This window comes from Phyllobates terribilis, unplaced genomic scaffold (assembly GCF_046119375.1).
Source record: "Phyllobates terribilis strain yellow unplaced genomic scaffold, ASM4611937v1 Scaffold_11__3_contigs__length_659146591, whole genome shotgun sequence".
Classification (NCBI taxonomy): Eukaryota; Metazoa; Chordata; class Amphibia; order Anura; family Dendrobatidae; genus Phyllobates; species Phyllobates terribilis.
In genome coordinates this window covers 380,418,983-380,446,293 of record NW_027362771.1, presented here as the reverse complement: position 1 = coordinate 380,446,293, position 27,311 = coordinate 380,418,983, and positions in this window count along the sequence as shown.

Genomic DNA, 27,311 nt, shown 5'->3' with positions numbered 1-27,311 from the left:
TGTGTCTGTCAGCATAGTGTCCAGAGGCTGGAGGCGCTACCAGGAGACAGGCTAGTACACCAGGAGATGTGGAGGGGGCCGTAGGAGGGCAACAACCAAGCAGCAGAACCGCTACTTCTGCCTTTGTGCAAGGAGGAACAGGAGGAGCACTGCCAGAGCCCTGCAAAATGACCTCCAGCAGGCCACAAATGTGTATGTGTCTGCACAAATGGTTAGAAACCGACTCCATGAGGGAGGTATGTGGGCCCAACGTCCACAGATGGGGGCTGTGCTCACAGCCCAACACTGTGCAGGTTTGGCAGTGGGTCAGTAATGGTGTGGGGTGGCATTTCTTTGAAGGGCTGCACAGCCCTCCATGTGCTCGCCAGAGGTAGCCTGACTGCCATTGGGTACCGAGATGAGATCCTCAGACCCCTTGTGAGACCATATGCTGGTGCGGTTGGCCCTGGGTTCCTCCTAATGCAGGAGAATACCAGACCTCATGTGGCTGGAGTGTGTCAGCAGTTCCTGCAAGATGAAGGCATTGAAGCTGGACTGGCCCGCCCGTTCCCCAGACCTGAATCCGATTGAGCTCATCTGGGACATCATGTCTCGCTCCATCCACCAACGTCACGTTGCACCACAGACTGTCCAGGAGTTGGCGGATGCTTTAGTCCAGGTCTGGGAGGAGATCCCACAGGAGACCATCCGTAACCTCTTCATGAGCATGCCCAGGCATTGTAGGGAGGTCATACAGGCATGTGGAGGCCACACACAATACTGAGCCTCATTTTGACTTGTTTTAAGGACATTACATCAAAGTTGGATCAGCCTGTAGTGTGTTTTTCCACTTTAATTTTGGGGGTGACTCCAAATCCAGGCCTCCATTGGTTAATAAATTTGATTTCCATGGATGATTTTTGTATGATTTTGTTGTCAGCAGATTCAACTTTGTACAGAACAAAGTATTCAATGAGAATATTTAATTCATTCAGATCTAGGATGTGTTATTTGAGTGTTCCCTTTATTTTTTTGAGCAGTATATATATATATATATATATATATATATATATATATATATATATATATACCACATACTCACCCTGCTCCTGTTTCTCCGGCGCCCTGCTCTGGTCTCAGGTGCACTGACTTTCCGCATAGCAGACATGATGAAGTAAGTAATGTCATTGCGCCTCCTGTCTCACACACTGATTGTGGACCCGGTGGCCCAGTCCTTCACCAATGTATTCACCAGTGTCTGCATCATGAGGATGTGGATAGTGTTGACAGCAGGCCGCAGACAGACAGCGGGCAGGGGCATGGTGCGACCTGTGAGCCACTGTTTCAGCCCTTTGGCTTTCTTAGTCCACGGACCATACTTTGCCCAGCTCTATCATACACAAATTGTATATTGGATGTGGTATACTGTATTACGTACACAGCTATACAATGCACTGTACTGATCACACCTGCCTACAGGACCTCACATATTACATATGGAGCAGTATAGTAGGTGATGTCCTGTAGGTTCAGGGTTGATCAGTCAGTGCAGGATTCTTTGTAGTGATGTCTGTGGGCTCTGCTGGGGCCCAGTGTGATTTATTGCAGGAGTCTGACTTCCATACAGATAGGGAGATGCTGGAGCTGATGACTCTGACTGACTCCTGCAATAACTCACACAAAGCCCCAGCAGAGCGGCCCCCCCTATATGACAATACTGAATCCTGTCTGGAGTTATCAGAAAGTGAGCAGCGTCCTGCAACCCCTCTGGAGACCTCCTGCAGCCCCTCACTGGAGACCTCCTGCAGCCCCTCACTGATGACCTTCTGCCCTCACACTATCATTACCTCATGCTGGGCTCCTGGCGCGCTGTGCTGCTGCGTGATGTTTCTTCAGCAGATGCAGTCCACATGGCGTACAGTGCGCGTGTCTGCATCTCTGTCATGTGGCTGGCCGGCATCAACCACAATCAAAGGTACAGTGCTGGTCCCCCAGCGGCCCTGAACAGCTGCTTGGGGACTGGCCCGGGGGGCATATGCCCCCCTGCACACCAGCCCAGCCTGCCGCTGTCTGCTGGTGTAGATCCACTGTGTTTTATCAAGACCAAAGTCAGCGCAGCCGTCTACCAGGAAATCTTAGAGCACTTCATGCTTCCCTCTGCGGACAAGCTTTTTGGAGATGGAAATTTCATTCTCCAGCAGGACTTGGCACCTGTCCACACTGCCAAAAATACCAATACCTGGTTTAAAAACAACAGTATCACTGTGCTTGATTGGCCAGCAAACTTGCCTGACCTTAACCCCATAGAGAATCTATGGGGTATTGTCAAGAGGAAGATGGAAGACACTAGACCCAACAATGCACAAGAGCTGAAGGCTGCTATCAAAGCAACCTGGGCTTCCATAACACCTCAGCAGTGCCACAGGCTGATCGCCTCCATGCCACGCCGCATTGATGCTGTAATTGATGCAAAAGGAGCCCCGACCAAGTATTGAGGGCATTTACTGAACATAAAGCTTTTGTTATAAAGTATTCTAATTTTCTGAGATAATGACTTTTGTGTTTTCATTGGCTGTAAGCCATAATTATCAACATTAACAGAAATAAACACTTGAAATAGATCACTCTGTTTATAATATATGAGTTTCACTTTTTGTATTGAAGAACTGAAATAAATTAACTTTTTGATGATATTCTAATTTAGTGAGAAGCACTTGTATGCAAATCACATACTTGCGGTCACATGACCACTCGCTCTCGGCACCAGAGAGTCTTCACAACACGCAGTGCGGGTGCTGTGAGGATTCAAAAGTCTGACTTGAACCTTAAGCCTGGATAACCCCTTTAAGACAAAAATATGTTTTATTTTGAAATAAATAGTCCCCCTTATCATATAAAAATACTCGATACTCGCCACTTATTGGCGACGTTCCAGTGATGTCGGCACCGGGTTTCCTGAGGCTCATATGACGTTATGCCACGTGAGACCTGCAGCCAATCAGCGGCTGCTATTACTCTGCTGCACTCACTGCTTTGTTTATCCAAGGTCCAGACAAAGGAAGTGAGAGTGCAGCTGTCTAATAGTTGCTCACATGGCATAACATCACGTGAGACCTGGCGCTAACAATGCTGGAATAATGCCAGCACCGGAGGTGAATATAGACTGCTTCCAACTAGTGATGAGCAGGACGCACAGATGATGTTACACCAGCAGTGGGTGATTAAAAGCCGCGTTGAGGACGCCGGAAGGTAAAAGATTCACGGCCTCCCATCCAGCCGCCAGGTAGCACTGACCTGGACGCTGGACCAGAGTCCTGTGAAACGATCCACTCATCTCTAGTCCTAACTGTTCTGGATACAGTGGACAGTCCCAGATTTGGGTCTACGCCCCGCATTCTCGGGCGTCTGCTGAATTTCTCTGACTACCACCACCCCTCTGACATCTCCTCCTGCCAGAGGAGAAAGAAATGGTAAATGGGCGTCTATTGGGGTGTGGTGATACTTTATCCCTCATTCTCTTCTTCAGAAGTTGTGAGGTATGCTTCTGGACGACCCATAGATTATATATTTCACTGTTCAAGGTTTTTGTTTCCTGCATGAAATTGGGTGAATCTTATCGGAATTGTCATGCTGAGTTCAGAAATAACTTCAGAATTGCTCTATCACGTAAGATTTGAGAAAAGTGCAATTATATGGATGTATTGAATACTGTCAAATTCGTAGTGGCATGTGATATTCCGAATGCAAAAGTCAGCAACAGAGATCAAGTTTAGAAATGTTTTGTCATTGATTTTCCTTTATAATCACTGTCCGATGATTCACCGACAAGATTCCAACAGTAGTTACCCAGCATCGAGGGACTCCACCTCCTCTGGTACTGTTTCTTCATCTGGGAAATGTCTTGATGAAACCTTTCACCATGTTCATCACTTACAGCGCCGAGGTTTGTTGGGAAAAAGTCAGTGTGTGAATGAAGGAAATGTATTTTAAGTGACATGTTGCACTTCATTGACTTGTAAGCCTGAAGAAAAGTTTCAACCTGTTCTTCAATAGATATCGAAGGGTAGACATTGCCATTGTGTGGCAAGACAGCCTTCAAACTTAAGACCGATGAATCAATGAACAGTCGCCATTACCTTGGGTAATGGTCAACTCCAAGGACAGAAAATAATCCAGTAATATCACTGCAAAAAGTGAGACTGTCAGCTTGACTGAAATATTTTGTCAAATCTTTATAATGACTGCGAAATACTGAAATTTTTGTACCTGGCTGCAACAGATTCCACCCTTGCAACCTTGATCCAAGAAGTTCTGCCTGACTCTTTGATAAACCCAAATCTCTGACCAGATCGTTGAATCTTGCTTCAGATATTAAACGTGGAGCAGTTGATATTGATGGTTCGAAATCTGAATCAGCAGCAGCTTCCATCTCTAATGAATCAACCGTCATTTCATCGTCATCTTCTATTCTCCACACTGGCGGTGGTTTTGGAACTGGCAGACTTTCATTGTGCGCCACTCGTCTAATTGCAGAAACAAGGTTGGGATATTCAATAGACCTCCTGTTCTTAGAAGAAACACTGGATACATTCGTCATGCAGAAGTAACAATCGGTTATATGGTCCTTCTGCTCCCTCCAGATCATTGGTTTGGCAAACGACATCGATGGTCGCACACCCTTCAGCCAAGACCTCAAACTCGTAGTGCAAGATGAGCAGCATATATGAGGAGCCCATGCTCTGTCTTGGTCCCCAATTTTGCATCCAAAATATAACTCATACGCCTTATTAATAACTGCAGTTATACTCCTTTTCTCGGCTTTAAGGGTATAATCTCCACATATAAAACAAAAGAGGTCACTGCTATTGCGACATTGATGCGACATTCTGCAACTCGTTACTTATTAAAGAGTTTTGCTCCTTATGAAATTTTCTGCAAAACAGAAGAAACGCATGAAGACTACAGCGTAGTTACTGCTGCAATTATATAATGCTACTTGGAAATAGACCAAAGTCTGATTGTTGTGTCTGGGCATGCCTGAGAGTGCACAACTAATGCAATGCATGTGTCAGAAATAGACATTCCTCACATGTATTAAAACTGTCAAACAGTCGCAAATCAGGCACATGGGAGTGATTCAAACATAACACCGAGCAGATGTAACTACTCGGTGCTCGCCCGAGCATACTCGGCGAAAGGGTTAACAGAACATACTCGCTCATCACTATTTATTACCATATGTACCATCTCCATGGCTGTATACACTACAGATTAAGAAGAGATTAGGAAGCACTGACCATGCTGCCTCCTCCAGATCCAGGAAACATGTGATCGCTAGGTGTAGGGAAGGAACATGAGCTACTTGGTTGTAGGACATCAAGTCATCTGTACCATGCAGTCAGGAGGCTGAAATTCTCCTGTAACTGGGGCTAATATACCAGCCTCTGTTACAGGGCAAATTAGAAATAACAAGAATATTAATATGTTAAAATGTCCCCCAAAGGTCTTTTAAATCCTTATGGGGGAGGGGGAGGGGGGGGCATAGTGTGTAAACTATATGAAACAATTGTTATGATCTGCAACAAGAACTAAGGAAAGAAAGGGGAAAGCTGTCCCTACAGTAAGACTAAGCTGAATCCCTACGATGTAGCGGGCTGCCTGTTCCTTGTGAACAGACCCGCCTTAGTCCTCGGCTAGTCTGAACGAAGACCTATCGAATTAAGGAAGGGGTCCCTAAATGAACTAAGGACTGGGACAAAAATGGGACACCTCCTAAACAGAAGTTGTGGCAGAGCACAAAAGACAAACTGACAAAAAGTACTAGAGGTCCCAGAGGACCAAGCGAACTAGACAGAGATAGGCACCGAAGCACCTTGCTAGAGAGACAGTCAAACAACACTGAAGTCCAGCAAAGCCAGAAGGGGGAGCTGGAATATATAGGCAGATGGTCACTTGACCGCAAAACACAAGATAGAAAAAACTAACAGGAGGGTTCTAACAACAATAAATGAAAAAAAGCAAAAATAAAATAAATAAAATTGAAAAAAATGCACAAATAAAAACTCAGCCAGTCTGAATCACTGTTTCTAGCCCTGCCCCCAATGAAAAGAAAAATATGTTCAATATCTAAAAATCATTTCTATGCAAAGGGGAAAATAGACATTTGAATTTGCGAAAAATAAATTCACTGTAAATCGAATGTCCCGGTGAAATCCATGCGATTTGTCTCTAGTGATAAGTGTCATTATGGAAAAACCCTTTAAGTGTTCATATTAATCAACCTCATCACAGCCAAGTGTATAATGGAAATATAATCATTTTATGACTTCTCCTCTTTAACAGACAAAACCATGTAAGATTGATTATAGGAATACTACGTTACTTATTAATAAAATCCATTAACACAATTTATAAAATGAAGTACAAGCTTTACTTAGAACAGAAGATTTCCTCAGTGTGAATAATGTCCTGTAAACGTTAGATTTATTGTGATATTCCCCATTTTCCTCCCCTGATAGGATGCAGCGGTGTTCGGCCATCCAGCTCCAGCACAACCTCTCATTCCATCAAGGAGAGATTATTATTCCACCATGTGCTCGGCTTTGGAAGCTTTGGAAAGGTCCTGATGGCGGAAGATACTTTAACCCACCAAGAATTTGCTGTTAAGATCATCAGCAAAAGAGCCCTGCTAGCCGGAGGTGATAGGCTGGATGTCATGGTGGAGAGGCGAGTTCTTCAGCTGGCATCTGGAAGCCCCTTTCTCGTCCACGCGGACTTTGGATTCCAGACCAAGGTAGAATTCTGGCTACTTAGTGCTAAAAGGTTTTGCCACTTCTTTGATGTTGATGACCTATTCGCCTGAATAGGAGCCGTCCTGCAGTACCAGGAGTGACCACTAAACCTTGTTTTCTCCGAACACTGTTTACATCCGGCTTTTGGCGGAGATGGTTGCAGCTGATCGGACCCTACCAATCTGATATTAATGACCTGTTTTAAGGATAGGTACATCATAAGAGTGGAAAACCCCTTTAATAAATATCACTGCATGCATTAAAGACTTCACTGCTCAATGGACAATACCTCTGCCAGGGACAAACTCTACAGAGGTGATATAGGGGGTACAGAGGTGATATAGAGGGTACAGAGGGGACATAGAGGGTACAGAGGTGACATAGAGGGTACAGAGGTGACATAGAGGGTACAAAGGTGATATAGAGGGTACAGAGTTGATATAGAGGGTAAAGAGGTGATATAGAGGGTACAGAGGTGATATAGAGGGTACAGAGGTGACATAGAGGGTACAGAGGTGACATAGAGGGTACTGAGGTGATATAGGGGGTACATAGGTGACATAGAGGGTACAGAGATGACATAGAGGGTACAAAGGTGATATAGAGCAGAGGTCCCCAACCGCCGGTCTGCGGACCAGGACCGGGCCGTTGGGGTTTTTCAGCCGGTCCGCGGGGAGAGGGGGCCCCTCCAGCCTCCAGCAGGGCCGCCATCTGGGCATGACTGCCCTGACTCCAGTATGGGGCCCGGCCGGTAGGAGCCCCCTCGGAGCCCCCCTCTTGTGCGTCTCTCTCCTCATGGGGCCCCCGGCCGCATGCTAAGCGCCGGGTCCGGGACATCTTAGCGCTGCGCTGCTGCGGCAGCACCTTCATGATTCCCCTGACTTCCGGTCATGTGACGGCGCCGTCACATGGCCGGAAGTCAGGAGAACCTGGTGTCAGCGATTTGGACGAGCGCCACGATTCTGCAGGGATCGCATGGGGGTAAGTATAACAAGTTTTATTTTTTTTTAAATACAATTAACTAGGAGTGGGGGGAATGGGAGATGCACATGGGGGGAGGGGAGAGATGAGAGATGCACATGGGGGAGGGGAGAGATGAGAGATGCACATGGGAGGGAGGGGAGAGATGAGAGATGCACGGGGGGGTGAGAGATGCACGGGGGGGTGAGAGATGCACAGGGGGGATGAGAGATGCACGGGGGGTGGATGAGAGATGCTCGGGGGGGTGAGAGATGTACGGGGGGATGAGAGATGCACGGGGGGTGGATGAGAGATGCACGGGGGGTGAGAGATGCACGGGGGGTGGATGAGAGATGCACAGAGGGGGATGAGAGATGCACGGAGGGGGATGAGAGATGCACGGGGATGAGCTGCACATGGGGGGGTGAGAGATGCACATGGGGGGATTATGTTTACATAACTTTGTTGCCTTATGAAGGGCGGGGGGGGCCCCCAAAAATTTCTTGCACAGGGGCCCACTACAGTCTGTGTCCGCCCCTGGGATGAAGTAAATGCAGCTGAACAGCAGCTGTCAGGACAGCTGCCCTTTCCTGCTGCAGGGCGTGATGGGGCCTCAGTGATGCGGCTCCTGGCACAGCACATTATGTGGGGCTCCTGGCATAGCTCCTGGCGGGGACCTGGTCTACACTATATGATAAGTATGCACTAAACTCCAAATCCCTCCATTACCCCGCCCCCATATGACCAAAGCCCCGCCCACCCCACCCCCTCCTTGCTGGGCCATGGAAAAATGATCTTGCTTCAAGCCGGTCCCTGGTGCAAAAAAGGTTGGGGACCACTGATATAGAGGGTACAGAGGTGATATAGAGGGTAAAGAGGCGATATAGAGGGTACAGAGGTGATATAGAGGGTACTGAGGTGATATAGGGGGTACAGAGGTGCCATAGAGGGTTTTAATGTTCAGAACAATATGGCTCTGTATAGTCTTGAATGTGGCTGAGCCGAAATACCAGGCACAGCTCATGGGCAGCAACACTTTTTTCTGGAAGAAAAGCAAGTCTTTTTCCTAACCTGAACAACCCCATAAAGAAGCAGCATAGGCTGTAAGACAGAAGCAATTTTTGTTTTGTTTTTTCATCTCTGCAGTCTAAAAGCTGTGACGTTTCTATTTTTCGGTCACTATAGCTGTTTGAAAGTCTATATTTAATTTTGCATTTTTTAATTGCACCATTTTAAAGTGCACATATAAGGTTGGATAAGGTTTATTCATTTTTTTGAGGTTGGATTAAAATATAGCAAGTTTGCTAGTGTTTTGGGTTTTTATGGCACTTACATAATATGTTAACTTTATTCTCGAGGTCTTTAGGATTATGGAAAAACCAGATATATATGATTTTTATGTTTTGCTACATTAGCATACTGTAAAAAGAAAACAAAAAAAAACCCTTTTTGTGTTGATTTTTTACAAGACTCATTACTTTTTTGTTGTTATTATTATCATAGCTGTTTTTTGCTGCATTTCCTGCACTTTACGTTGGCGTTATTTGGGAGTACACAGGACTTTATAACTATCTTTTATTCCACTATTTGGGAAGTGGGATGCACAGAAAACAGCTACTGTATAGCAGCCCTATAGAAAACAGAGATAACATTATGGCCTTGATTCATCATTGCCTTTACGTCTGGTTTTTGTCTGGTTTTGTATGTTTTTGTGCCTTTTTTTGTTTGCACCCAAATTCATTATTTTATTTGTACCTTTTTTTGATCTATTTTATATGAGCTCGCCTGCTTTTTTCACTTTGTGGGCAGTTAACTGATTCCAGATGTTTTTCCCTGATTCATAAATTCTGATCTTTTATAAAGTCACCAATATGTTACCATCTTCACTCCAGTCCCCTTTTGTGTATTTTTTGAGTATGCCGGTTTTTTGGCCATATTTTTGGGCCAATTTGAAAATGTGTTACATTTGGGACCAAAAAAGTTGCAGAAACGGTTCAAGGCAGAAAAAGACCATTTTTGACTTTGCACCAAATTCTTGAATTATGTGCGCCACTTTGAAGAATTCGGAATCAAAAAATTACCACAAGACCAAAAAGGAAAGTGATTAACAAAATGCAAATGATGAATCTGGGCCTAAGTCTATTATTAAAAGAAAAATAATTACAAAACATTGGCGGCAACTAGAATTTCTACATTTGTTAATATATTCTATATCATTGTTTAGAATGTTAGGGGTCACAGCAGTTAAACCACCTTTTTTATTGAGTGACTACATATATTAGTGACATGCTCTAACTTTCTTGGAGGGAAAACCCCTTCAAGTACTGAAATGTGAATTTGTCTTTCCTGTATAATAAATGGAAATGTTCCATGTTACAGATGAATGTTTTTCTTGGTATGGAATACATGAGCTGCGGGGACTTTTACCAACTTCTACACAGGAAGGGGCCGCTTGACATCACCAGTGCCAGGTAATGTGTTAAAGGAGTTGTCCGGTCTCAGGAGAAAAGTCAGCGGTCACTCTACAAGACTGCAGACTGCAGTGAAAGTGTACAATGTGCACACGGCCCGATTTCCCTGTATTCCCCATTCAGGTGGGTGATCCTGTTATCACATGTGTACAATTTACATACTTGTGGTCACGAGCCGACTAGTCTCACCGGCTTCTCTCAATAGGAGAGAATTGAGAGACGTGCAGGAGTTTAGTCGGCATATAATCATAGGTATGTACTTTTCATACATGTATTCTTGAGACTGCTGTATTGACAGTGTGCGCTTTTTACACGTCACGATCCGGCAGTCACATAGACTGACTGCAGACTTTTCTTCTGAGGCCAAATAACCCCTTTAAAAAAAGACCTGTAAGCTACGTTATATATAATAGGGCAGTAAGATACTGTATCACAGTGTTACTTCCACTGCTGACATGTCGGGTCCTGAGAGTCTCTCTACTTCTGAATGTGGAAATACTTTATCACAGTCTCTTCAGGAGCTCAGATTCATTCTGATTGTTGCTTAGAGTAATGATAGAAAATTGTCCTATGACGGAATAATATAGAATAATGCTCCTATTGACTAATATGAATTTCCAAATTTACTCTCTATGGGATCTGATACTTATTCATTTTCACTTTGTCAGATTCTATGCCGCCGAACTAGTGTGTGGGATCCAGTTCCTCCATTCTAAGGGCATCATCCACAGGTAATGTAGTCAGTGTGAGGCTGGGTCACACCAGCGTATATTCTCTCATCTAATCCGGACGAATATGTAAATCACACTTTCATTAAACTCTGGACAGAATTTGATCAGTGTGATCATAGTGCGATCCGATTTTTTCTGATGAGAAAATGGAAAAAAATGTCTCTATCTTCTCCATTCTGTCAGTCTGTGGAAAACGGACTGCACTCAGATGTCATCTGAGTGCAGTCCTATGTTTTCCATGGACTCATTGACGTGCATGGCCTAGTGTGTTCTGATTATTGGATCCAACTCGGGCATGCTGCGATCGGTCCGAGGAAAAAATCTGACATGTACACGGCCCCATAGAATAATATTGGTCAGAGTGCTATCTGATGTTTTGTCAGATCACACTCTTACCGAAAATATGATCATGTGCACGAAGCCTTAAAGCTTAGCTGCACGCAGTCCCTGCACCCTGGTGACCTGCAGACTGATGCCCTGTATCTGGTGTCTATTAGTCCTATCTGGTATCACTGTCAGGAAGCTGCAGCTGAGCGGCCGTCACATGTAATACAGTGATCCCTACAGTGGTACAGTCAGGGCATATAGCAAAGGAGTTATCTCAGAGGAAAGTGCAGCAGTAAGAGGAAATATGTTTATTCATTTCACCACAGATAAAGGAAGAACACTTACTTTATGCTCAGGTTACTTTTCTTTTCTTACAGAGACCTAAAGCCCGAGAACATCCTGGTGACTGATACGGGCCACGTTAAGATCACGGATTACGGTCTTGCACTTGAGAACATGCACGGAGACCGGACAGCCACCAGTTTCGCTGGGACCGTGGGTTACATGGCTCCTGAGGTGACAATAGAAAGTTTTTATTTTTTGTATTTAAAAGGTTTTTCTGACACTTTCACATTGATGAGCTTTATTTAGGCTAGTTCATCAATATAAAATCATTGAGGGTCCGATCCCACTGATTAGCTATTCTTCCTTCTGGCAGCAACCTGATGTAAGCAGAGCAGAACATCGCACCTCTGCACTGTTTAGTGGTCAGTACCGAGATCTGCAGATCAGTCCGTGTTCATTTCAATAGGGGCTAATCTGTAGTACCAGCAGCCGCCACTCATCAGTGAATGGAGCTGTGATGTCTGTCTGTTAGTTATATCCAATCACTGGCGGAGCTAATCAGTGGGACTGACTGGTTTTGGCCCCCACCAATCTTATATTGATGACCTTATCAATAGTTATCAATATAAAAGTACTTGAAACCCCCTTTAAAGGATTTTCAATATATCACCCATCAACAGAACAGGTGAAAAATATGTGACCTCTGGGTGCTTCACTGCTATGTACCCCACAATCCCAAAATAGGAGGAGCAGAGTCTCCTATTCCTTCTAGTCCGCACATCTACATGCATAGTGAACTATGACCGACCAGGTGTAATGCTGAGTTATCCGGACCATAAATGTCCTAAAGTGGCAATAAAATGTGTAATAATGATACAGGAAAATGTATTATTTTATGTGCATTTATTAGATAACAAGTATCTGAAGTATCAAGTACATTGGAGTAAGCTGCTCTGTGTATATAAGACAAGGCCAGCCGCCACCTCAATACTATGAGCCGTAATGTCACATATAGCTCCTTAACCCCTTCATGACATATGGCGTACATGACGGTCATATGTCAAGTCCCTGCCTTTGATGCGGGGTTGCATGCGGAGCCCGCATCTTTTCCTGTGGATGATGGCTGATTTAATCAGGTGTAACACTACTCCGACTGCGACCATTAACCTGTTAAATCTCACTGTCAATCTTTGACAGTGGCATTTAAAACACGCCGAAAGGCGGGGTGCGTTTTTCCACACGTTCATTGGTGCGCCGGTGACGTGATTACGGGGCACTGATGGTTTCCCATGACATTCGGGGGTCTGCTGAACACCTCCGTGCTTGTCATGCCAGTACTCCTGTGAAAGCCAGTGTTTAGCTTGGCATTGATAGGAGATTGTGATTTTAGCTATACATAGCAGTGCATCAGCGATCAGACAATCACAGCTTCAATTCCTCTAAGGGGACTAATAAATACAATAAAAAGTAAAAAAAATGTGTTTAAAAATATAAGGAAACTAAAAAATACAGATATGTTCAAATGACCCCCCTTTTTCCCCATTAAAAAGAAAACAATTAAAAAAATAAAAATACACATATCTGGTATTTTGCGGTGTTTATAAAAGTCCGATCACTGAAATTATAAAATAAATTAATCTGATCACTAAACGGCATAATGAAAAAAAAATCAAAACACCAGAATTATGTTTTTTTGGCCACTGCAACATTGTAATGAAATGCAATAAGAGGTTATCAAAACATTGTATCTACCCCAAAATGGTATCAATAAAAAAGTCATCACATGTTTGGTATCTGTGTAATTGTACTGACCTGGTTAATCGTATTCCCAGGTCAGATATACCGTATAGGGAACATGGTAAAATAAAAAAAAAATTGTGAAAGTGCACTTTTTTTTACAATTTCAACGCACTTGGAATTTTTTTTACCACTTTCAAGTGCATCACATAATAAAATGAATGGTGTCATTCAAAAGTGCAACTCGTCCTGTAATACACAAGCCCTCATACGGTTATGTGGATGGAAAAATAAAAAGTTATGACTCTTGTAGGAAGGGGATGACAAAATGAAAATCCCCCTGGGGTGAAGGGGTTAAAGTCTGAACTGGAAACACACTGAGCCCAGCGTTGTCACAATCATATATATTACATTCATTCTTATTTTTAATATCATTTATTAATTTCATTTATGGAGCATCATTTTGAAAGATCCTTTTTGTCTCTTGATTAAGTAATAAGACTTACAGTCATTTACTAAAGAATCACATAACAATATGAGTGACATAAGAATGGTGACATACAAGAGGTAGCACTACTAATAATGCTTCTCTATGGCAGATCCTGGACAAGGAGGAGTATAACGCCGGAGTAGACTGGTACTCGTTTGGTGTCATCTTAAACGAAATGCTGACCAGTGAGTGTAACTACCATCCTTCACTCTTTGATGAATCTTCCTCCGGCGCCAAAGACATCATTGAACAGCTCCTCCAAGAAGACCCTGTCCAGAGATTAGGAGTCAATGGTAACATCCGAGAACACCTCTTCTTCCAGCGAATTGATTGGGTCTCAGTGGAAGCCCTTAGGATGGCCCCACCATACATCCATATAGTAAGTATATGTACAGAATTGTCACATGGATCTGAATAAGATACTCTCCCACAATCTTTTATGCTTTTTGCTCTGTGATACATTATGTTTAATGTCAGGGTTGGAAAATAATTTGGACAGCGTTAATGTTTACATTACTATTATAGACGGTTGGGCTGATTGGACAATTTAATTTATTAACGGTGCATGTCTAGTCTATAGTATTGGGCTTCTTTCAGACTATTTTGTAAGCAATATGCAAATAATTAACTAGTTATACATTCTGTCATTTAATCTGGCAAAGCATTGCATAGGCATCTGTGGCTAGAGCTAGAGAAGAAGATCCTTGGCTAAAAAAAAATTTAAATGAGCTCTCCATAAGGACCAGTTCACAACATTTTGATCATTTTTCAGGCAGACCTGGAAGTGAATCTAAAGAAGATTAGTTTACATTTTTTAATAACACTTCTCCTTTTTTATAGTCTCCACTCCTGATTTTGACCAGAAGAAAAATAAAACAAAAAATTTGATCCAATTTTGTCAAAAAAACATAACTGATGGAGTTAGACCAATTCTTAAAGAGTCTCTTAACATGTCAAAGTGTTCAGAGCCCACGTAATAAGTATAGATTGTACTGCACTTATTTAAAAACTTCTTAATCTAACCATACTTGAGCTACTGCATGTTACCTGCACATAATTCTGCATCCTATGTATGGTGAGATAGAAGTATGATTGGCCATAGAGATGATTAATGACACTGCTGCTCATTGAAGTGGTGCTGAAGCTCATGGTGCTGATTTTGTCACTGTTTACATTTTGAAAACTTTCCTTTATTATTGAGCAATTTTTTTTAATACTTCAATACAGGACTGTTTTGATTAGCCACCAAGTTCACCATGACTTTTTTCTGCATCTTTTTCAATAGCCAGCTAAGCCTAAACCCAGGTTCCGTGCTTTCAAGCTTGACAAGATCCAAGTGGCAGAGGCTGCGTTATCTATAACACCAGAGGACCAGGCCGTGTTCAGAGGGTTTTCATTTGTCAACTAGAAAACCCTCAACAAGACACCAGCTCAATAATATCAGAGCAAGCTGTGTACCTGAGCTACCAGAAGACCATGAAGTGAAGGATGACCAGAGGATTGGATGTCCAACATCATCAGGGACCTACCTCCACATGGATAACTGAAGATGATAAGTATTGATAAATATTGGAAAGAGAGGATAGGTATAGGTAAAACAGCTATAAGTATAGGTAAGAAAGAATAAATATAGGTAAATATAAGTAAGAAAGTATAAGTATAGGTAAGAAGAAAGGATAAGTATAGCCAAAAAAGGTAAAGAATAGGTAAGAAAGGATAGCTATAGGTAAATATAGGTGAAAAAGTACAAGGATAACTATAGGTAAATATAGGTGAAAAAGTACAAGTATAGATAAATATAGGTTAGAAAAAATAAGTATAGGTAAGAAAGGATAAGTAAAATTAAATATATGTAAGAGGATGTAGGTAAATATAGGTGAAAAACTATAAGTATAGGTAAATATAAATAACAAAGGAAATGTATAGGTAAATATAGGTAAGAAAAGATAAGTGAAATTAAATATTGGTAAGAAGGGATAAGTGTAGGTAAATAAGTTTAAGTTTAGGTAAATATAGGTAAAAAAGAATAAGTGGGTAAAAATAGGTAAGAAGGAATAAGTATAGGTAAATATAGCTTAGAAAAGTAAAATTAAATATAGGCAAGAAGGGATAAGTGTAGGTAAATACGTATAAGTATAGGGAAATATAGGTAAGAAAGGATAAATATAGATAAGAAAGGATAAGTATAATTAAAAAAGGATAATTGTAGGTAAATAGAGGTAAGAAAGTATAAATATAGGTAAATATAGGTAAGAAAGGATACATATAGAAAAAAGGATGACAATAGGAAAGAAAAGATCAATATATTTAAAATTCAACAAAATAAAAAAAGAAAAGTATAAGTAGGAAAGGATAAGTATAAGTAAAAAAATGCAAGTATTGGTCAAAAAAAGACAAGTAATGGAAAAAAAAAGATAAGTATATTTAATATTCAAATCAATAAAAAAAGGATAAGCATATGTAAGTAATATAAATATAGGAAAAAAGATAATAGGTAAGAAAGGGGAAGTATATTTAAAATTTAAGAAAAAATTATAGGTAAAAAAGGAGAAGTATAGGTAGGAAATGATTAGTATAGGTAAAAAAGATAAGCACTGGAAAAAAGGATAACTATTTTTAGCATTCAATAAAAAAAATCAAAAAGAATAAGCATAGGAAAGTAAAGAAAAGTATATGTAAGAAAGGCTAAGCATAGGTATGTAATAAGTATAGATAAGAAACTTAAATTCCCGATAATCGACCAGTGCAAGTGCGCCCTTAGTTAGACATAAGCTTTAAATAGACTAGATATAAAGATAAGATATACATATATGTATTAGTTACGTATAAAATATTCCACGTAAAGGTGTGACAGGGCCCCATTCAGAGCTGACACTGCAGTGAACCAGGGATTAGCCGATCGCCAGTACTTGGGGTCAGGAAGGAATTTTTCCCCACATATGGGGTTGTTTTGCCTTCCTCTGGTTCACATCCTTTTTATGCAGAAAATCCTATAAATGGCACTGGATGTTTCAATTAAATTCAATTTGATAATAAATAAGAATAAAAATTAATAAACTCTATTCATTGTGTCTGTGTCTTCTTTATATTCTGTTCATTCTTCTGTGACTATTATTTTAATTTTGGACTGCTGTAGTGAATGTTACAAATGGCAAGGAATGAAGAGTTAATCCGATTTTTTTTTGCGGGGAGCTGGTCCACATGATCTTGCTGCCGATTCTTTTCCATCATGACAGTGATATTATGGCCATTTGTCATATGCCTTTCCCAGACTAATGTCACTGCTTCATTATGCACCACATCATCAATCACATGTTGGACATGGGATAGGGCTAACATCATTACCTCCTGCTCTGTAACCCAAGTGTAATTTCTCCACTAGAGTAATATACAGAAAAAAAGGGGTTTAACCGGCTCACCCTCCAGCGACTTCAGTCCAACCAGGAGCACGCAATCAAGCGCTCTGCCAGCACTGGGATACAATGGTATAGAAGAAATAGATCCAGCTCACCAAACATCCCCAGCTCACCAAACGTCCAAAACTTAAAATTCAAAAAATGTTATTTTATATTCATGACCGGAGATTTTTCCATTTTTGAGTTTTTGTTTTTTGCTCCTCTTTTTCCCAGAGCCATAGCCTTTTTATTTTTAGGTCAATATGGCCATGTGGGGGCTTATTTTTTGCGGGACGATTTATACTTTTAAACGCCATTACTAGTTTTACCATATCGTGTACTGAAAAGTGGGAAAAAAATTCCAAGTGCAGTGAAATTGCTATAAAAATGCAATTCCACTGTTGCTTTTTTTTTTCCTTCCACGTTCACTGAATGCTAAAACTGACCTGCCAATATTATTCTCCAAGTCATTACAAGTTCGTAGATACCAAACATGTATAAGTTCTTTTTTATTTAAGTGGAGAAAAAAAATTCCAAAATTTGCTAAAAAAAACAAATAAAAAATGCGCCATTTTCTGAGACCCGTAGCGTCTCCATTTTTCGGGATCTGGGGCCGGGTGAGGGCTTTTTTATTTTTGCGAGCCGGGCTGGCGTTTTTATTGATACCATTTTGGGGTAGATCCGATGTTTGATCGCCCGTTATTGCATTTTATTGCAATGTTGCGGCGACCAAAAAAACGTAATTCTGGCGTTTGGATTTTTTTTCTCATTAGGCCGTTTACCAATCGACTTAATTCTTTTTTTATTTTGATAGATCGGGTTATTCTGAATGCGGCGATACCAAATATGTGTATGTGGGGTTAATTTTTTACTATTTCATTTTGAATGGGGCAAAAGGAGGGTGATTTAAACTTTCAGGTTTTTTTTTATTTTTTTAAAACTTTTTTTTACACTTTTGCTTGCTTCTATAGTCTCCATAGGAGACTAGAAGCAGCAACTGTCTGATCGCCTCTGCTACATAGAAGTGATGAGCAGATCACCTCTATGTTGCAGAAATGCTCCTGTGCTATGAGCGCCGACCACTAGGTGGCGCTCATAGCAATCTTTACATGACAACCACTGGGGTCTGCTGCAGACCCAGGGTTGTCATACCCACCCATCAGTGACCCGCGATCACGTGACGGGGTTACCGATGGGCGGGGTAAGTGATGTGCTTCCGGTGTGACGCTGTTAAATGCCAGAGATTGACAGCAGCATTTAACTAGTTAACAGCTGTGGGAGGATCGCGATTCCACCTGTGGCTGTTGCGGGCACATGTCAGCTGTAATAATCAGCTGACATATGCTCGGTTCAGTGCGGACTCACCGCCGGAGCCCCTGCTGATCCAGCTTTTCCGACGTGGTGCATACTATTACTGACCACATCGGAAATGGGTTAAAAAAACCATCAAAAATCCATATCTGGAATTTTTGTTGACCCATAATTATTTTATGTTCAATAGAAAGTTTTTTTATACAAAGCAGTGGAGTTTCGACGGGGGTGAAATTTTCCCTATCTGTTGCAAATCTAGTGATGGCATGGTGGGAGGAATCATTTCTGTACAATGTCCATAATCCTTTTAATACATCTATCTATATATATCTGAGATTTATAGATGATATATTAATCATATGGAAAGGGTTAGTATTGGATATTCCACCATTCATACAATATATGAATAATAACCAGTTTAATTTAAAATTCACATATACGACAAACAAAAAGAATATTACTTTCCTTGATTTGGAACTAACTGGAGAACGTGATTCATTAGTACATAGTACCACATACAGAAAACCAGTTTCAGGGAACACTATCCTTCATGCCAATAGTTTCCATCCCCCACACACATTGATAGCTATCCCAGTTGGAGAGCTAACAAGAGCAAAGAGGAATGATAGCAAGAACACCTTTTTCAAACAGGAATCGGAAATTATTAAATCTAGACTTGCAGTTCGTAATTATTATTGGTCACTGAATCGTGGTACAAAAATTGTAGACACGAAACCTAGAAAAAAAATGGATAAAAAACTAAATAATAATGAAAATGCAGTAACAAAAAATATACCAACTTTAGTACTTCTTTAAGAGGCTCCTTTATCCTTCACTCATTACCTGCAGTACTGGTACTTGTTTGTACCCGTCCGCAACCTCAAACAGTCACACTCCAAACTCCATTACGGTGAAGACCAAAGAGCTGTCGAAGGACACCAGAAACAAAATTGTAGCCCTGCACCAGGCTGGGAAGACTAAATCTGCAATGGACAAGCAGCTTGGTGTGAAGAAATCAACTGTGGGAGCAATAATTAGAAAATGCAAGACATACAAGACCACTGATAATCTCCTTCGATCTGGGGCTCCACAAAAGATCTCACCCAGTGGGGTCAAAATGATCTCAAGAACGGTGAGCAAAAATCCGAGAACCACACGGGGGGACCTAGTGAATGGGGACCTGCAGAGAGCTGGGGCCAACATTACACAGGCTACCATAAGTAACACACTACGCCACAAGGGACTCAGATACTGCAGTGCCAGATGTGTCCCCCTACTTAAGCCATTACATGTCCGGGCCCGTCTGAAGTTTGTTAGCATTTGGATGATCCAGAAGAGTATTGAGAGAATGTCATATGGTCAGATGAATCCAATTGTAGAACTGTTTGGTAGAAACACAACTCGTCGTGTTTGGAGGAGAAAGAATGCTGAATTGCATCCAAAGAACACTATACCTACTGTGAAGCATGGGGGTGGCAACATCATGCTTTGGGGCTGTTTCTCTTCCAAGGGACCAGGGCGACTGATCCGTGTACATGAAAGAATGAATGAGGCCATGTATCGTGAGATTTTGAGTGCAAACCTTCCATCAGCAAGGGCATTAAAGATGAAATGTGGCTGGGTCTTTCAGCATGACAATGATCCCAAGCACACTGGCAGGGCAACAAAGGAGTGGCTCCGTAAGAAGCATTTCAAGGTCCTGGAGTGGCCTAGCCAGTCTCCAGATCTAAACCCTATAGAAAAACTTTGGAGGGAGTTGAAAGTCCGTGTTGTCCAGCGACAGCCCCAAAACATCACTGCTCTAGAGGAGGTCTGCATGGAGGAATGGGCCAACATACCTGAAAGTGTGTGCCAACCTTGTGAAGACTTCCAGAAAATGTTTGACCTCTGTCATTGCCAACAAAGGATATATAACAAAGTATTGAGATGAACTTTTGTAATTGACTAAATACTTATTTTTCCACCAAAATTTGAAAAAAATTTCTTTCCAAATCAGACAATGTGATTTTCATGATTTGTTTTCTCATTTTGTATCTCATAGTTGAGGTCTATCTATGATGTCAATACAGGCCTCTCTCATCATTTTAAGTGGGAGAACTTGCACAATTGGTGGCTGACTAAATTTTTTTTTTTCCCCACTCTAGTACATTTTTTCAATCCATTTCAGACATAGTCAAACCAAATTTAAATATTTTAAGAGATGATGATACAATGGACTCTATTTTAGAGAAAGGAATAAGAAAAGTATCTCGCAAAGCTCCAGCTATAGGAAATCAATTATCTCCCAGCCTTTACAAATCCCCCGATTTCCACAAATGCGGTTTTACTGCATGTAAAACATGTTGACACACTAAAAAAACAATATCTACTTATTCTAATCGCAACAATGACCGTACTTATAATATTAAAAGCATTTTCAACTGTAATACGGATCATATTATTTATGTCATAGAGTGCATTTTATGCAATCTGAAATTTGTAGGATCTACAACCAGAAAAATGTGAACACGCATAAGAGAACACATATATGATATAGAACATCCTTCAACACGTAATATATCTAATATTTCTAGACATTATATTTCCAATCATGTTAGACAATTAAATGGGCTTTTTGTCTATGTAATCGAACATATTCCAAAGAAACTTTGTGGTGGAGACGGGGGGAAATATCTTCGTAATAGAGAAGCATATTGGATATTTGCATTAAATACCAGAGTCCCCTCGGGTCATAATCTGAGAAGAGAGAATATGTAACACTATTAATTCTATTGGTATACTATTGTATTGCTTTTATAAGCTTTGTTTTTATCAATGTTATTTTGTCTCTGTTTTCTTTTGGAATGTACACCGGTTGACTGGTTTTCCTAATGAACTGGATATATAGGGAGCCTCCCTACTAGAGATGAGCGGTGTTCGACTCGAACTGTTCGCCAATCTCAAATTCGAGCTGTTTTGGGCGGTGTTCGAGCCGTTCGACGAACCCGAACGATTTGCAAAAAATCCGGCTGTAAGAGGTTATGTTCGATAACTGTTCGTGCACCAAAATCGTAACTGGATTTTTTCACAGTAATACTGTTAATCAATGTTAATAGACAGTTTCAGTGTAGAGCGGGTGGGTGGAGGGGCAGGGGATGGATCTCTGCAGAAATAATGCCGATCTCCATTTTTTTTTTCTTTCCCGCATTTACAGTGGGGAGGTGCAGTCTGTCAGCCTATCAGCAGCGCACACACGGAGCGAAGTGCTTTTTTTTCACACAAGCAAGGGCATGTGTCATTGGCTGTGTATGTCATATGTCCTTGCCCTATAAGACCCAGCCATTTTCCCCGTCGCCATCATTTTCTCACTGCTGCAGCTGAGTGTTAGATGGCACCGCTGCTGCTGTGGGCGCTATACTTTGTAACTGTGTGAATTGCAAGCGAATTTGCTCTTAAATAGACAGATAGGTTTAGGGAGTATGGACTATTTGTAATTGCAGCCCTTTTGAGGGCTAGGTTACAGCAGTTCCTAGCACTTTTTGACAGGCAGGTCTGTGCCAGTGCTGTGCAAGTGTTTTTAACAGCATTTGGCTAAATCTAGCTAAGGCATTCATTTTGGGCCTCTAGCAGTGTGTGTTAGTCAGTGGAGTAGCCTATCTGTGTTGCAAGCTACATCACCTGTGCATCTAATACCAATTTTTTACTGCACCTAGCCAAGTAAAACCTTTTTGGGCATAGTAGCAGTGTCTGTTACTCATTGGAGTAACCCATCTGTACCAAGCTACACCACCTTTGTATTTAATACCAATTTTTTACTGCATCTAGCCCAGTAAATACTTTTAGGCCTGTAGCAGTGTCTGTTACTCATTGTAGTAGCCCATCTGTACCAAGCTACACCACCTTTGTATTTAATAACAATTTTTTTTACTGCATCTAGCCAAGTAAAACCTTTTGGGCATAGTAGCAGTGTCTGTTACTCATTGGAGTAGCCCATCTGTACCAAGCTACACCACCTTTGTATTTAATAACATTTTTTTACTGCATCTAGCCCAGTAAATACTTTTGGGCCTGTAGCAGTGTCTGTTACTCATTGTAGTAGCCCATCTGTACCAAGCTACACCACCTTTGTATTTAATAACAATTTTTTACTGCATCTAGCCAAGTAAAATCTTTTGGGCATAGTAGCAGTGTCTGTTACTCATTGGAGTAGCCCATCTGTACCAAGCTATTCCACCTTTGTATTTAATAACAATTGTTAACTGCATCTAGCCAAGTAAAACCTTTTGGGTATAGTAGCAGTGTCTGTTACTCATTGAAGTAGCCCATCTGTACCAAGCTACACCACCTTTGTATTTAATAACAATTTTTTACTGCATCTAGCCAAGTAAAACCTTTTGGGCATAGTAGCAGTGTCTGTTACTCATTGTAGTAGCCCATCTGTACCAAGCTACACCACCTTTGTATTTAATAATTTTTTTTTACTGCATCTAGCCAAGTAAAACCTTTTGGGCTTGTAGCAGTGTCTGTTACTCATTGTAGTAGTCCATCTGTACCAAGCTACACCACCTTTGTATTTAATAACAATTATTTACTGCATCTAGCCAAGTAAAACCTTTTGGGCCTGTAGCAGTGTCTGTTACTCATTGGAGTAGCCCATCTGTACAGATATGCAGCGATACTAAATAACTAATGGTGCACAAGCTTATGGCCTCCGTATTGGGCAGAACAAGTGCTGACAAAAAAAAGACACTCCTGGAATTCTTCCCAATAGTGGTAACAATAGAAATATGGGGCGCGCGCCTGGCTAACAAAAATATACGCTTCATAACAAAAAACACCAGCCTAGCGCACTGCATTAATAAGATGGCATCATCGTCTCTCCCAGTGATGGGCCTACTACGCCGGCTAGCATTCCTGTGCCTAAAACACAATGTATGGGTCCGCGCTAGCCACGATGCTGAGGGGTCTAACGCTGCTGCTAACGCTTTATCACAATTCAATTGGCAGATTTTCACAGCGCTCCTCCCCAACGACCACCCATAAGGCAACAGTTGCCCACCCTCCCTATGGGATCTAGTGGCGAATAGTTGATGCCATTAATCAGAGCGTCAGTTGCCCCGTCGACGTGGCAAGCATACGGTAAGGCATGGGAAGAGTGGACATGACTAGTAGCAGGCAGACGGGTTGACCAATGTGAAGAAGCCAGATTACAAGTCACCATAGAATTTCTCCACCAGCTAATGATGAGGGGCATATCAAGGGCGTCAGCCCAGCGGTGTCTGACCAGAGTAGCATTTCACTTCCAACTACTGAATTGGGGAGATGTGACAAAGAGATTCATCATCAGACAATCCATAAAAGGGTGGAAAAGGGGTCAGCCAAGTCAGGAGTGTAGACGTCCCGTCCCGTGTCACTAAAACTGATTTCGCACATCATATCCCTAACACCATTAACATGACACTCACAATTTGAAGCAACACTACTGTCTACTGCACTCGCGATCGCCTTCTTCGGGGCGCTATGCATAAGCGAATTAGTCCGTCAATCGAAAATTACCACCAGTGGAGGCTTATTACACCAGGACGTAGTCATAGCCAATAATGCAATACGTCTATGCATATGCAAATCGAAAACGGTTCCAGCGGGCAGGGGCACTTGGGTACTTCTACAACCCACAAACGGTACACTGAGTCGGGTAACAATAGTCAAAACATATTTAACCATCAGATCACAAAGTAATTTCATCCTATCACACATTGATGGAACGCCATTATCAAGATACCAGTTCCAAGCTATATTTAATAAATGCCTAACATCGGCAGGGAACCACCCCAAAGATTACGGGACACACTCATTCCGCATAGGCGCGGCCACGGAAGCAGCAAGAGCAGGACTGTCAGAAACGGAAGTTCAGAGGATAGGGAGATGGCGATCCACGTGTTTGGCGAGATACATAAGACCGGACTTGTTATCCTAATGTGGTTTGTTTCTTTTACAGGTGACGCTAAGCCAACAGTGTGGGTGATAGGCCACTCGTATATATATTGGGCAGAAAAAAGGGCGAAAGTCCACCCAGGCGGGAGGAAACTAGAGTTTCATAACACATATTTCAACTGGAGAGGTATTAGAGGCCTGCAATGGCCACAGGTACTAATGCAGGTAATCAAGGTAGGGAGAGAGGCAAGAGGTCCGGTCATCTTAGTTTTACAGGCCGGGGGAAACGACCTAGGTCATCACAAGAGCGCATAACTAATGGCAATAATGAAACTAGACACTGAGCGCTTCAGAGAATTTTTCACAAAACTAACTATAGTATGGTCAGAGATTGTGCCGATAGCAGTATGGCAAGGTGCGTGAGACATCATGGCCATCGAACGGAAAAGGCGGGTAATAAATATTCGGATGGCAAAATTTAGAAGAGACAGAGGCGGTGTAGTGATACGACACCGACAACTGGAAGGAGATAAAGCAGGCGTCATACGGCCCGACGGTGTTCACTTGATGGATATTGGACTGGACATATTCCTGTCAGGACTCCAGGACGGAGTGGAACAAGCGTTAAGAGTGATGGAAGGGGGTCAGAGTCTTGCATACGAGTACGCAGGATCCTCCGTGGCCTGGAAATAAAAAGGACATGTTGGAGAGTTACACTTGTTGGCCAACTTGCCGGTGTGGAGACACAGGGTATGCCTTTCTAATGGAATGAGTATAAAGAGTTAATAAAGCTGTGACCGATCCTCACCCATCCAGTTGTAAGAGTTACATTATTGTATTGTCAAGGAAAGGTGGGCAGTAGGGGGGCTGAGCGTCTGGGTTTGGTTGGGGGTTCCCACAGTCTGCCTAGGCTAAATGCAGTTAAAAATTCTTATTAGATACACAGGCGGTGTAGCTTGCTTCAGAGATGGGCTACTACGCTGACTAGCAGACACTGAAGCTTTGGAGCAGACCTCTGAGTAAACAGCTCTTCAGACTCAACCATCTGTGTTACCCCAAACCATAGTGTATGTAGTTTCTTACGGTTAAAAGGGGGGGGGGAGCGACCCAACCCACCTGGAATTGACGATGCCAACGTCACGTAAAACACAGCAAGGGGCTCCAAAAAGAGTCTCCATTATTTCCAAAAATTGTGGCACAGACACCACTTAAGTGGCATCAATTGCCCCAAAGTTGCTTAAAATGGTTGGTGAGGTGATTTTACCAAATCCTCAAGCTTTTAGTCTCCCCAGGATGACACAGGGGTAGAAAAGTCCTTGCGGATCCATGATTTGCTCATCTTTATGAACGTGAGTCTGTCTACATTCTCAGTGGACAGCCGCGTGCGCTTATCTGTCAGCACACCACCAGCAGCGCTGAACACACAGTCAGAGAAAACGCTGGCTGCAGGGCATGACAAGATCTCCAAGGCGTGAGTGGTGAGCATCAACCATTTTTCCAGATTGGAAGCCCAAAATGAGCAAGGGTCCAGTGACACAGTCATGGCTTCGATGTTCACTTGGAAATACTCCTGTACCATCCTCTCTAGGCGTTGACTATGTGTCAGACTTCTTGTCTCCTGTGGCCTTGCAAAGGATGGTCTAAAAAAGTGGTGAAACGATTCCACAAAATTGCTGTTACCAGCAGATAGTGTGTTATTGTTACTGTTTGAGTGATGAAGACTCGACAGTCAAGTTAGAACTGTGAGATTCACTACGTGCACCACTGGTGTTTTGTGGAAAAGCACATGTAAGATTCTGCAACAGCCTCTGATGATACTCCTGCATGCGTGAATCCCTTTCTATGGCAGGAATTATTTTGGCAAATTTACTTTTGTACCGGGGATCTAAGAGTGTGGTAACCCAGTAGTCGGGATTACTTCGAATTCTGACAATCCGAGGGTCATGTTGCAGGTAGTGCAGCAAGAAGGCACTCATGTGTCTTGCGCATCCAAGAGGACCAAGTCCTTGTTGTGTTGATAGCGAGGTAAGAATCATGCTTCCTTCCTCTGCCCTCTCCCCCCAACCTTGCACAACAGAAATGTGATCAAGGTCTCCCTCATCTGATGAGTCTTCCATGCCCATCGCCAGTTCGTCCTCCACTTCTTCCTCGGCTCCAGCACCTTCCTCAACAGTTTGGCTGCTACCATGCACCCTGGTTGCTCCCTCTCCCCCACCCTCCCATGCCTGCCGCCTTGGTGCTGCCGACTGTCTGGACCTTGGAGATGTTATCCCTTCCGCATACGACTCCTCCTCTACTTCCTCCACCTCCTCTTGTCCCACCACCTGACTCCGAATTCTGTTTAACGTGTGCTCCAGCATGTAAATCACCGGAATAGTCATGCTGATAATGGCAGCGTCAGCACTAAACATCTTCATCGCCATTTCAAAACTGTGCAGAAGGGTGCATAGGTCCCTGATCTGAGACCACTCCTGCAGCGTGATTTGCCCCACCTCTGGATCTCGTTGGCCCAGGCTGTACGTCAGAACGTATTGAACCAGGAATTGTCGGTGCTGCCACAGTCGCTGCAACATGTGCAGAATTGAATTCCACCGTGTCGGCACATCGCATTTCAGCCGGTGAACTGGCAGGCCCAACAACTTCTGTAGAGATGTAAGTCGTTGAGCTGCGGGATGCGAACAGCGGAAGTGAGCACACAGCGACCTTGCCCTCTGCAGAAGGCCATCTAGTCCGGGATAGTGGGCTAAAAATTGCTGGACAACCAGGTTCAACACGTAAGCCATACAAGGCACGTGTGTGACATTGCCCCGGCGAAGGGCCGCGCCCAGGTTTGCAGCATTGTCGCACACGGCCTTCCCTGGTTGCAGGTCCAGTGGAGACAACCATTCATGAAACTGGGTCTCCAGAGCTGACCACAACTC